Source organism: Mixophyes fleayi, chromosome 1, assembly GCF_038048845.1.
Source record: "Mixophyes fleayi isolate aMixFle1 chromosome 1, aMixFle1.hap1, whole genome shotgun sequence".
Lineage (NCBI taxonomy): Eukaryota > Metazoa > Chordata > Amphibia > Anura > Limnodynastidae > Mixophyes > Mixophyes fleayi.
Window position 1 is genome coordinate 441970858 of NC_134402.1, and position 10895 is coordinate 441981752.

Sequence of the window (10895 nt, forward strand, 5' to 3'; positions counted from 1 at the left end):
ACCATATCCTATATCTCACTATATGCTCTATGCCCTCACTACTAGTACAGTGTATACAGCACTTATTAAGTTACGGTCATTAATTATTATGTGAAAAATATGGATAAATTATTTAAACTGTAAATGGAAAATATATCATATAAAATCACGTCATTCCCAATGTAGAGTGAAGAATTAGGTGAAAAAAGGGAAAATTAGAGTAAAGCAAAGGATCCCCAATGTAAATTATAGATAATAATAGTTTGAAATCTTCCCAGTCAACTAACATTAAAATTCAGATATGCAGCCACATCATGTAATAAATCATTTAAAAAAGAATACAAGCAAATAGTAATATCATATATAGTTAATTAATGTGGGGGCCAAGATCGAGCTAGCTATAAGAAAAATCATGTTTGGCGCTAGTTTTACACTGTAGCGGCGGTTTACTGCTCTAAACAGACACATTACTATAGGGTGGTTTGAGGCTGGAATGTTAAGTATCTGGTGATGTGTGGTGGTTTCTAAACACATAACATATGAGGAGACAACACTATCTCATGAATGAAGAGGACAATTATTATTTATTAAAGGCGTAAAATTAATTTATAATTAATGTAAGGGGGCAAATGAAAGTTTTCATTATATTCAGGGGGCAATATGTTTGATTGCTTGGGGGGTAAATATTTATGAAGCTTTAACACTTATTATTTTATGATGGGGGCACCATGTGTACTGCCCCCTTGTGGCACTGCATGCACATGAGCATTTATAATTTACAAAGTTCAAACTTTTCTGCATGGAAATACCTTGATAGATTTTTCCTCTTTAAAACTTTACAAGCAACATTAATATTTAGCCTACAGCTGCCAGGTTCCCAGCCATTTGAATGTTGTGACACAACACCGGATACACTCACACTACCACATTATTTTGTTTGACAAACTAGTGTTAAATTATCATTGTAAATAAAGCTCCAATCCATGAAATATAAGTACAAATTTACAAAAAATCACTGAAATTCTTCGAAATATCCTTTCAGTTTTAATTAAAATATAGTTCACATATTTACTCCACTTTATTTAGATACATGCACTCTGGTGTGACACAGAAATGTATCCTGATTCCCAAAAGCTTCCCAACTTGGGAATCCCAAGCTTCTAGGCACCTCCTCCTGTCTACATTAAATATCTATTACACTTTCTCTGCAGTCCAAGACCCATTTTTGTGTGCATCTGCCTATGTTTTAATGAACTTGGGCTTCAACAAAATGGCTGCCATGATTGTTCTTTCTTTTGGCTCTATTGTTTTGGATCTAGTGTTTCTGAGACTTTAGTGAAAAGAAATTGTAGTGAAAGTAAGTTATTTGTGATATTCTGCTGCTGAGAGTGATGTGATGCACGAGGTGAGAAACTATAATACTATTAGTACTATATTTTTTTTAAAATGTCATTGGATGTGAGCGAGAGATTAGTATTCATTTTGTTGTATTCCTTTACAAAGTACAACATTATATTAATTTGTTAAGACGGTCAAGATTCATTTATTTAAAGGAGGTTAATATTAAGGTGTTTTTTTTTTAAATGTACAACTTACTTTATGTCTCAACCTTTTGTCACTGGAGATTGGTGAGTGACAAAACACTGCTACCCCTGTTTCTGTGTGAGCAATGGCACTGAGCAATGTCACTGGAGACTGGAGAGTGATAAGAACACTGCTACCCCTCTTTCTGTGTGAGCAATGGCACTGAGCAATGTCACTGGAGACTGGAGAGTGACAAGAACACTGCTACCCCTGTTTCTGTGTGAGCAATGGCACTGAGCAATGTCACTGGAGAATGGAGAGTGACAAGAACACTGCTACCCATGTTTCTGTGTGAGCAATGGCACTGAGCAATGTCACTGGAGACTGGAGAGTGACAAGAACACTGCTACCCCTGTTTCTGTGTCAGCAATGGCGCTGGATCTCCTGGGGAGGGAGGTACTTATGGAATCCAAAACACGCAAGATCCAACAACTCAACCATGACATTTTGCCTCGATTCAGATCCGAGAACGCGTGAAAGTACCAAGCCGACTTACGAGCCTACTCGAATCCCCTAAGTTCGGGTGGGTTTGGCTTTCAGAAAACCGAGCCAGGCCATCTCTACTTTGGGGCAGCACAGTGGCTCAGTGGTTAGCACTTCTGCCTCAAAGCACTGGGGTCATGAGTTCGATTCCCAACCATGGCCTTATCTGTGTGGAGTTTGTATGTTCTCCCTGTGTTTGCGTGGGTTTCCTCCGGGTGCTACGGTTTCCTACCACACTCCAAAAAAACATACAGGTAGGTTAATTGGCTGCTATCAAAATTGACCCCAGTCTCTCCCTCTCTGTCTGTCTCCCTCTCTGTCTGTGTGTGAGTGTGTGTCTATAATAGGGAATTTAGACTGTAAGCTCCAATGGGGCAGGGACTGATGTGAGTGAGTTCTCTGTACAGCGCTGCGGAATTAGGGGCGCTTTATAAATAAATGATGATGATGATGATGAAATACATCTCTAACAAACTGATAGCTTGTCTTAATCTCTTCGTTTGTAGTAAGAATGTGTCATGTTATTGGATCACAATGCTGTGCCCTTACTGTAGACTACAGAAAATAAATCTATGACAGAAAACTGATTGTATAAGTGGGATATAAAAGCATAATTAAATGCTGTTCTAGTGTACTAATGAGTCAAAATTATACTTTACCATTTCTTGAAAAATCACTCTTTAAAACCTGCATCCCCAGCATGGGAGAAAATTAATAAAAAGCTTTTTTTTTTATTGAAGGCTATGTTATGATTGAGAGAACTTTTCATCAGCAATCCTGTAGTCTTATGGGGGAGGAGGTCATGAATGTGAAAAGAAAAGTCATTTTCAGTTGAAGTGGTTTCTCCCGCGGACCGTTTGTCGCTGAGAAGAATGCACAGACCCTGGACACAGACTTCTGCATGCTGTGCTGCTAAATTACTTATAAAACGTCTGCGCTAATATGCCAGCCAGAAAACTGGATTTAAATGTATAATTTATCTTTAAAACATCACTTCTTTCTAATCCTTTCTTACAAGTACAATTTCAGTGATTGTTTAGCGAACCTTTTCATTCTTTTTTTCAATAGCTGAAGCAGCTATATAATATTGAAATGGCAAAATGCTTAATTTTGTGATTCAGGATAGATGGGGATCTTGGCCATTTTGCATATTTCAAATGATTACTTTTATTATAGAGGATTTAAACAGAATAATGTAAAATTTACTTACATTCACCTGGACTTGCTGGAGGCAATAATTTGTGGCATCGTTTCAAAATGACCTTAAATGTAGTGAAATTCCACTTGTTTTTTTTTTAAACAAAACAAGTGGTAGCTGCTGATTATAAGTGGATGTAAAACGGGGAAGAAAGGGGTTCTCAAGGTTATAAATCAATTTTACTAAACAACAAAGTGACACAAGCATAAGTAAACATGAAGAATGTTTTGAACAAAGATGACTTAGGTCTGTGTACTTAAAAAAGCTTAATGGAAATCGATCATCATAATATGTTATAAAAAAAAATAGACAATAGCATAATATTTTGTTCACAAATGCACAGTTGTTATTATAGTATTAGTAAATAGCAACACTTGATATATAAAGTAGTATATGTTGGTTATTATAGAAAATAATCCCCATCATTAATATACCTAAAGACAGACTCGTTAGTTTCATTATATTAACCAGGGCAGGATTCATAAAACCAATGGTATTCACAAGATCCTGCTATAAAACAGTATTGTCTAACAAAATCAAAAAGTAAGGATTTAATCCTCACTAAAGGGATTGTGGGTGGAGAACACAAATCACTACTTATATGTCCCTTTTTGCCAACTATTCAAATATTCATATTGGGAACCGTGTGTGTTGTTGGGCAGCATGGTGGCTCAGTGGTTAGCACTTCTGCCCCACAGCACTTGGGTTATGAGTTCAATTTCCGACCATGGCCTTATCTGTGAGGAGTTTGTATGTTCTCCCCATGTCTGCGTGGGTTTCCTCTGGGTGCCCCGATTTCCTCCCACAATCCAAAAACATACTGGTAGGTTAATAGGCTGCTATTAAAATTGACCCTAGTCTCTACTTCTGTGTGTGTGTGTGTGTGTGTGTGTGTGTGTGTGTGTGTGTGTGTGTGTGTGTGTGTGTGTGTGTGTGTGTTAGGGAATTTAGACTGTAAGCTCCAATGGGGCTGGAACTGATGTGAGTTAGCTCTCTGTACAGTGCTGCAGAATTAGTGACGCTATATAAATAAATGATGATGATGATGAGTCATACATCCATCTCACATATAACTAATCTGACCTTAGTAGAGCTCATCAGTGCAGGACAAGGCCTGATCAAGCAATACCTATCACTTATTCACATCCTTGTCCCAATCACATACTCCAGATATCCTTGCCACTCACACATTGCATTTGTACCTTATACTCACCAAACACCACTCACCCCTTTACCTTACAAAACTAGCTTTCTCATCCCCTCATCCCCCTATTATATATAATGTATAATATAAATGGCTCTGGTCTGTAGGAGGTGACTCCAACAATCACTATTGCAGACTGGCAGCAAATCCGATAGCCATTAGCTGCCTATCAGGATGTCCCTAATCAACATGGAGATGAAGATAGAGGAGCAGGTCAACAAGAGGGAGGCAAGTGACATGTGCCGGGTGACATGAAATGGCCGGGGAGTGATAAAATGTCTGTGGGGGGCGATGAAATGGCTGAAGGGGGCTGATGAATTGACTGGAGCGGGCATATAAAAATGAGAGCAGCTTTGGAGGCAGGCATGATCTCTGTATTGTGTGGCAGTCACACGGATGCGCACTACGGTCTCAGCATTCGCCAGAATGTGAAATACTAGTCAGATGGGCAAATGGAGGACCAATGAGCCAACTGTTTGACCATGAGAATAGATGTACAGTGAGAAAACCAGAGAGCTGAGAACAGAGCCTTGTGGGAACCCCAGAGTGGGAGTGAAGAGGAAGATGTGCCAAAGATAGACATGCTGAAGGAGCCATGGATAGGCAGGAGGTAGACCAGAATGATCTGTGTCATGAAGGCCAATGGAGTGAAGAGTTTGCAGGTGAAGAGGGTGATCAACAATGTGGAAAGCAGAAGACAAGTGAAACTTGGGGAATTTACAAATTCTTTTTTATGCCGTTTGCAAACCTGCAGACACCGGATGTAGAGTTCAGAACAAAACTGCAGGATTTACTATCTTGCCGTTTGAAGGCTTAAAACCCAAAATGAATGGGATATGTTTCTGTTTGCAAACACAAACACCACATGGTAAAACTGGACATAAAACTACCTTAAACTCACTGTGTTCACTATTTCTAATTGTTTCTTCTTCTCCTTTCCTTTCCTGGCTATGTTTTATATAAAGAAAAACCCTGAACTAGTGCTTGTTATATGTGATTTGCCTTTATCATTCAATGTTACATGTTGTCCAGTTTTGACAAATAAAGAATACATACAGTACATTTGTTTTGTTCGCAAAAAGGGGCTCCCCATTTAAACATAAAAAGCTAACTATGCTCTGCCAGCGGGTAGTACACATTGAAGTACCTACCCTTACTGTCTTGGTATGCTTCCAGGGTCTAAGACTGCAGGGCTATCATTGCTAAGCAACCTTCCCATGAATTGTAATGTATGGCAGTTTGCCCCCTGTGTGTCAGGATCTTCCTGCGCTTCTACTGCATCTGCCTCGGCATGCTTCTTCTCTGGCAGCTCCTGTCTTTGGACTACTCTGACTTGTTACTTTGAATGCATATTGCAGTACCTCTAATCCACCAGAGGTGCTGCTATTGTGCCTTGCCTTGTCTCTTCTCACTACCAGGGGTTAGCCTACTGCACTAACTAATTGTCTTCTCCTGATATCTCCTTATTTATCCTTGCCCCTCCCAGTTACCTTTGCTGGTCATTGTCTATGTTGCTATACCTGACATTGTTGTGCTCACTTGTTTCTCCTGTTCCCTGGGACTACTACAAGCTGCTTGCTGACATCTCTGTACCTGGTTTCACTCCTCTGAGCAAATTCACCTTATTCCTCGTTATTACTTGCTTTCAGCCTCTCTTAGAAATCCTTGTTCAGTGTCTTCTATACTCGGTTTGTGCTATTTTCTGCATTATCTGGATCACATCTGTTCAATAAATATATGTTTTCACCATGTTCCAAGCTCCATAGCTGTCATTTCCAACCTTCAGCATTGAAGTGTGATATTGTGATAACTGATTGGTCTGAATTACCAAGGGGGGGGGGGGGGGTGGGTTGGCAAATCAACGTTTAAAGCATGATTAGTAACAACTACTCTGATATACAGCTGCTGAGAGGATGAGAAGACACCAACTTTTCCCCAAACAGCGGGGGCATTACATAGTCCCTAGTTGGTAGAACACCTTTAAAGTGTCCATTGAAGTTACAGCGCTGTCATTGATTCCTACTGAATTAATAGGTTACATTCTCGCAAATGGCTGCCTCCACTGTGATGAGATGATAGGTTTTCATTGAATACAACCTGGTAGAGGTTCTCAGGGAAGTTTTGAACAACAAAATTGCTTTAACAGTGTGCTCGAGCAAGTTCTAACATAAAGCTAGACGATGAATATTGTGACAAATTGTTACTCCTGCAAATAAAATTCTCAGGTTTTCTACTTGAAAGGTGACGTCCAAAGGGCTAGTTCAGTTAAAGTTCTTTAATTTTACCGCACTGAGAGAAGAAGCCTTGATTCTGCTATCTACTGCGGACACTGATGATAATGCATCTGACAAAATCAAAATTGTTTCAAAACAGGATGCAGAAATAATAGCACCAATTGTCGGAGGATATTTTGAGAGCTTTATAATGGGTGCAGAGAGAAAATCAAAAATGCACCATTATTTTTCAGGCGAGAGATGACGCATTTATCTACTACCGCTTTAGTCATTTCTGTATGCAATTTTTTCTATTTTCTTCACAAACTCCTATTAAACTATTTCAATAAAAGGGAAAACATGTTTCTATATTTATAGAGGACACAAACCTGTAAAATAATTTGGTTTTCTTTAACAATACAAACTTTTTATACTTTTGATGTTCGTTTGCAGGATAACTTAAATAAAGTAGGAATTCTGCTACTATTTATGTTGTGGTGATGCGTTCTACTGGGTTGCTGGCTTGTGGAGAGAGACAGAGTTCAAGCACTTAGTACAAGTAGAGAAAGAAGAAGCCGCAGCGCAATTGGATGTTTCCTATTGGTGTTGTGCTGGTGTGGGTGGTAGTTACTCACTTGGTGTAATTAGGGGTGAGGTAGTTGTTGGTGGATACTCTCTGTGTTCCTGGAGTGGCTTAGTTTTTTCTCTTGCTGCTGTGTGTACTGGCATCACTTCCTATCTGGTCCCTCTTGTATTGGTTTCTAGTATGAAATATTTCCCTAGCAGTCTTCTAATGCTGTGAAGGAAACAGATAGGTGTGCTGATTACTCAGGATGTGGGTGATGTTTTACATTTCTGGCAAGGTCCTGATAGTAACTGAAATGGATCTAGTTCTTTTTCTGTGGTTAGTGCTTTGGCATCTTGTAGCTCTTTTACTGTTTTAGGTTCTTTTGCTATTTATAGCTATTTAGCTGTTTATATGTTTGTAACCTTCGAACTATATATTATTATCAGTAAATTCTTTTGCAGCACTTGATTTATTGAGGATCTCCTCTATTCAGTGCTCTGCCTTCTAATTGACTTACCGTGATAGTTGTCACAAGCACATATCCTGAGCACAGACAAGTGTCCAATGTGCCAAGTTGGTCGCACCATTAATGATTGTGCAGTTATCTCTATTATGTTTAGAGAAGGAGTCATGTTGGTAGAAGTGTATGTATGTAAGTTCAGCAATACTGTTGGTAGTTATAGTAAATGTGATGTTACCATTAACTGCGACTTTACTATGCATGTGTGGTAATTGCATTGAATTTCTCTTTGTTGTATCCGAGTGTTTGACTTGTTTTTATAACCCTTTTATTCATCCTATTACATTCTCACCATTCACTCCCACATCATTCTTTCATTTCTCCTTTGGTTTGTTAATAAACGCACTGTACTAACCTGTCTTCCTCTTAACCTTCTGGAATTTATTTGTTTTCGGTGAGTCAGTCTAGAATTCTTTGTTGTTCACCTCTGGTGGGTGAAGTTCTCATCCATTACCTGTCGTTAGCCAGGGAAGAATGATCCAGGTGGGGGCACTGCAGCACCATTCGGTGAGTGATTAAGATTATTCACACAAGGATTACACATTAAACACATTAAAGTGACATGTAATATAGTCCTGATGAAAAATTAATGAATGTCCTAACAAGGTAGAATTCATCCACCATGCAAGTTTCAACTCTGACACTCAATCCCACGAAAGTAGATGCAGATTGATATTAACTAACATGTGCTTGTGATAAATGTGCTAGGTGCATTTGCACAAATGGAATTGCTGTGTGCCTACAAGTTGTGCACTTTCAGGAATGGCCTATAGTGTACAGGGAAATTCCGTTTGCAACTGATGTCTATGTTGAGAAAACATATTGCAAACAATGCTATGAAAAAGCAAAGCAAACTATTTCCCACCACATTGCTTTCTAGAACATGTTTAACGTGTTTGGACAACAACAAAATAGCTGCAAACTGTTATTATTTAAGTAATAATCATTGGGAGGTCAGACAAATACAATTTAATGAATGTCTGCAAGCAAACACTCACATTTTCTTTCATCAGCGCAATCAGAAAGGAATAACTTGTCCTTCTGTAGGCAAGTGAGAAGGAACAAAACATTTTTTATTTGCTGTAGCTGTCTGAGTTTTGAAGGTATATCACATGGAATCACCCTGTCCACAAGACCAACTCTTATTTTTGTAATATTTATTAACATTTGTTTATATAGTGCTAGTATTTTCTGCAGCGCTTTGCAATTGGGAACAAATTCCGTAAAAAAAAACAAGACTGGGTATTAACAGACAGACAAAGAAAAAACTATATATCCTCTGTTTTCTTGCCATGATAAACAACTGGAAGAAAGGTGGAATATAATCCCAGAAGGACAACAATATTATAATCACCAATTCTCACCAGATCAGATTAGGAGCAGGGCTGGCATCACCATTAGGAAGCTTTAGGCAGCTGCCTAGAGTGCCAGGCTCTGAGGGGCAGCACTGTGACTGGGTACACACAGGCTGGTATTGGCAATATTGGGGGGACAAATATTTAATAAAGTTGAAAGGCAATGCAAAATATGTAATGAGATGAAGCCCACCAAGTGCGGTGGGAGCACAATGGATTACTCCATCTCATTACCTATTTTGCATTGCCTTTCAACTTACTTCTACGCACTGGATTTACCTTTTACAGAACATTAACAGACAGGTGAACCGCATCACCTACTTTCATATCTCCCGCCTGCCATGTCAGCATGGGAGAAAGAGAGAGAGGAGAGAGAAAAAAATAGCTGGGTCACCGGCACGAGTCTGCGCATGCCCGCTTCACTGAAGAAGCCGCATCTGTCAGCTCCGAGGTTTACACTACGCCGCCCCCCGCTGCTTTCAGGGGAGGTAAGGAACTATATTGAACGGCTGCCAGTGGAAACGTAAGTCCCACTTCACTCTGATCCTGGAATCATATTGCACACTGTTTGGACTTTATAGACAGTCCGTTTTTGCTGCTCCAAAGACTGCATTACCTATTTGATCGGATTATTCTCTAGGCTCAATTTGAGTTTGGACAAATTGATTGTTGCCTGTTGGATTCCGAGTCGAACCTTACGGCACATTGTTCAAAACTTCATTAGGACTTCCATAGTTGTTTCTGTCCTATACTGCTCACAGTTACATCTCCAGAAGTGTGTGTCCATCATACACACTCACTTATGTGTTTGCTTGTTTGTTTTCATGTGCATCGTTCTGGCCAGAACTTGAACTCTTATTGTGTAACAATAAAATCTCATCTTTTCCATGACTATACATTCCATTTAGTGCCAAGAATCTTTTCTCTTCTTTTATTCATTTATAAGGACAGGGGTTTTCTTTTGGCAGCTACATGTACATATAGGGAGCGCTGTACCCTATTCCATATTTGCAACCACACTTATATTATGAACTGATATTCAACTGGTCTATTGCTTTATTTAGTTATATTTATAAGGTCCTTTCCGGGTAGGCTGAGCAGATTTTAGAGGCCTTCACAGGCATAGTCCGCTTTTAAGGTTTACCTTCAGACCGGCTGGCTTTTATTGGCATCAAAGCAAGTGTTACCATACTTCTGGTCTGTGCATAATCAAACGGTAGCTCAGGTCTAGGGGGACACAAGCTGTGGGGGACAAATATGTGTTTTGTCACAAAGTATTTAGAAAATATTGTTAAACAACACAACTGCTAACAATCCTTCATCTTATTCTCCCGTATTCTCATCTGTGCAACTATGTGCTTTAAAAAGTCTGTAACAGGAATGTTATATACAGTATATTGTTTTAACCTATGCTGGTCTAGTGATCATTGATGCCTAATATATGACAGGGTTCTGGTATTACCTAGCCTAAGAAGACAAATAGCTGCTGGTTGTTTTGTTTGTTTTTTCTTTGATCAGCTGACCAATTAGTACAGTAACGCTTATCCTGAAATCCGCCCCACTATGGGCTAGATTTACTAAACTGCGGGTTTGAAAAAGTGGGGATGTTGCCTATAGCAACCAATCAGATTCTAGCTTTCATTTATTTAGTACCTTCTACAAAATGACATCTAGAATCTGATTGGTTACTATAGGCAACATCCCCACTTTTTCAAACCCGCAGATTAGTAAATCTAGCCCTATATCTTAACATTCATTAACATTCAGTCTATGGGGACAGACGCAGTGGAG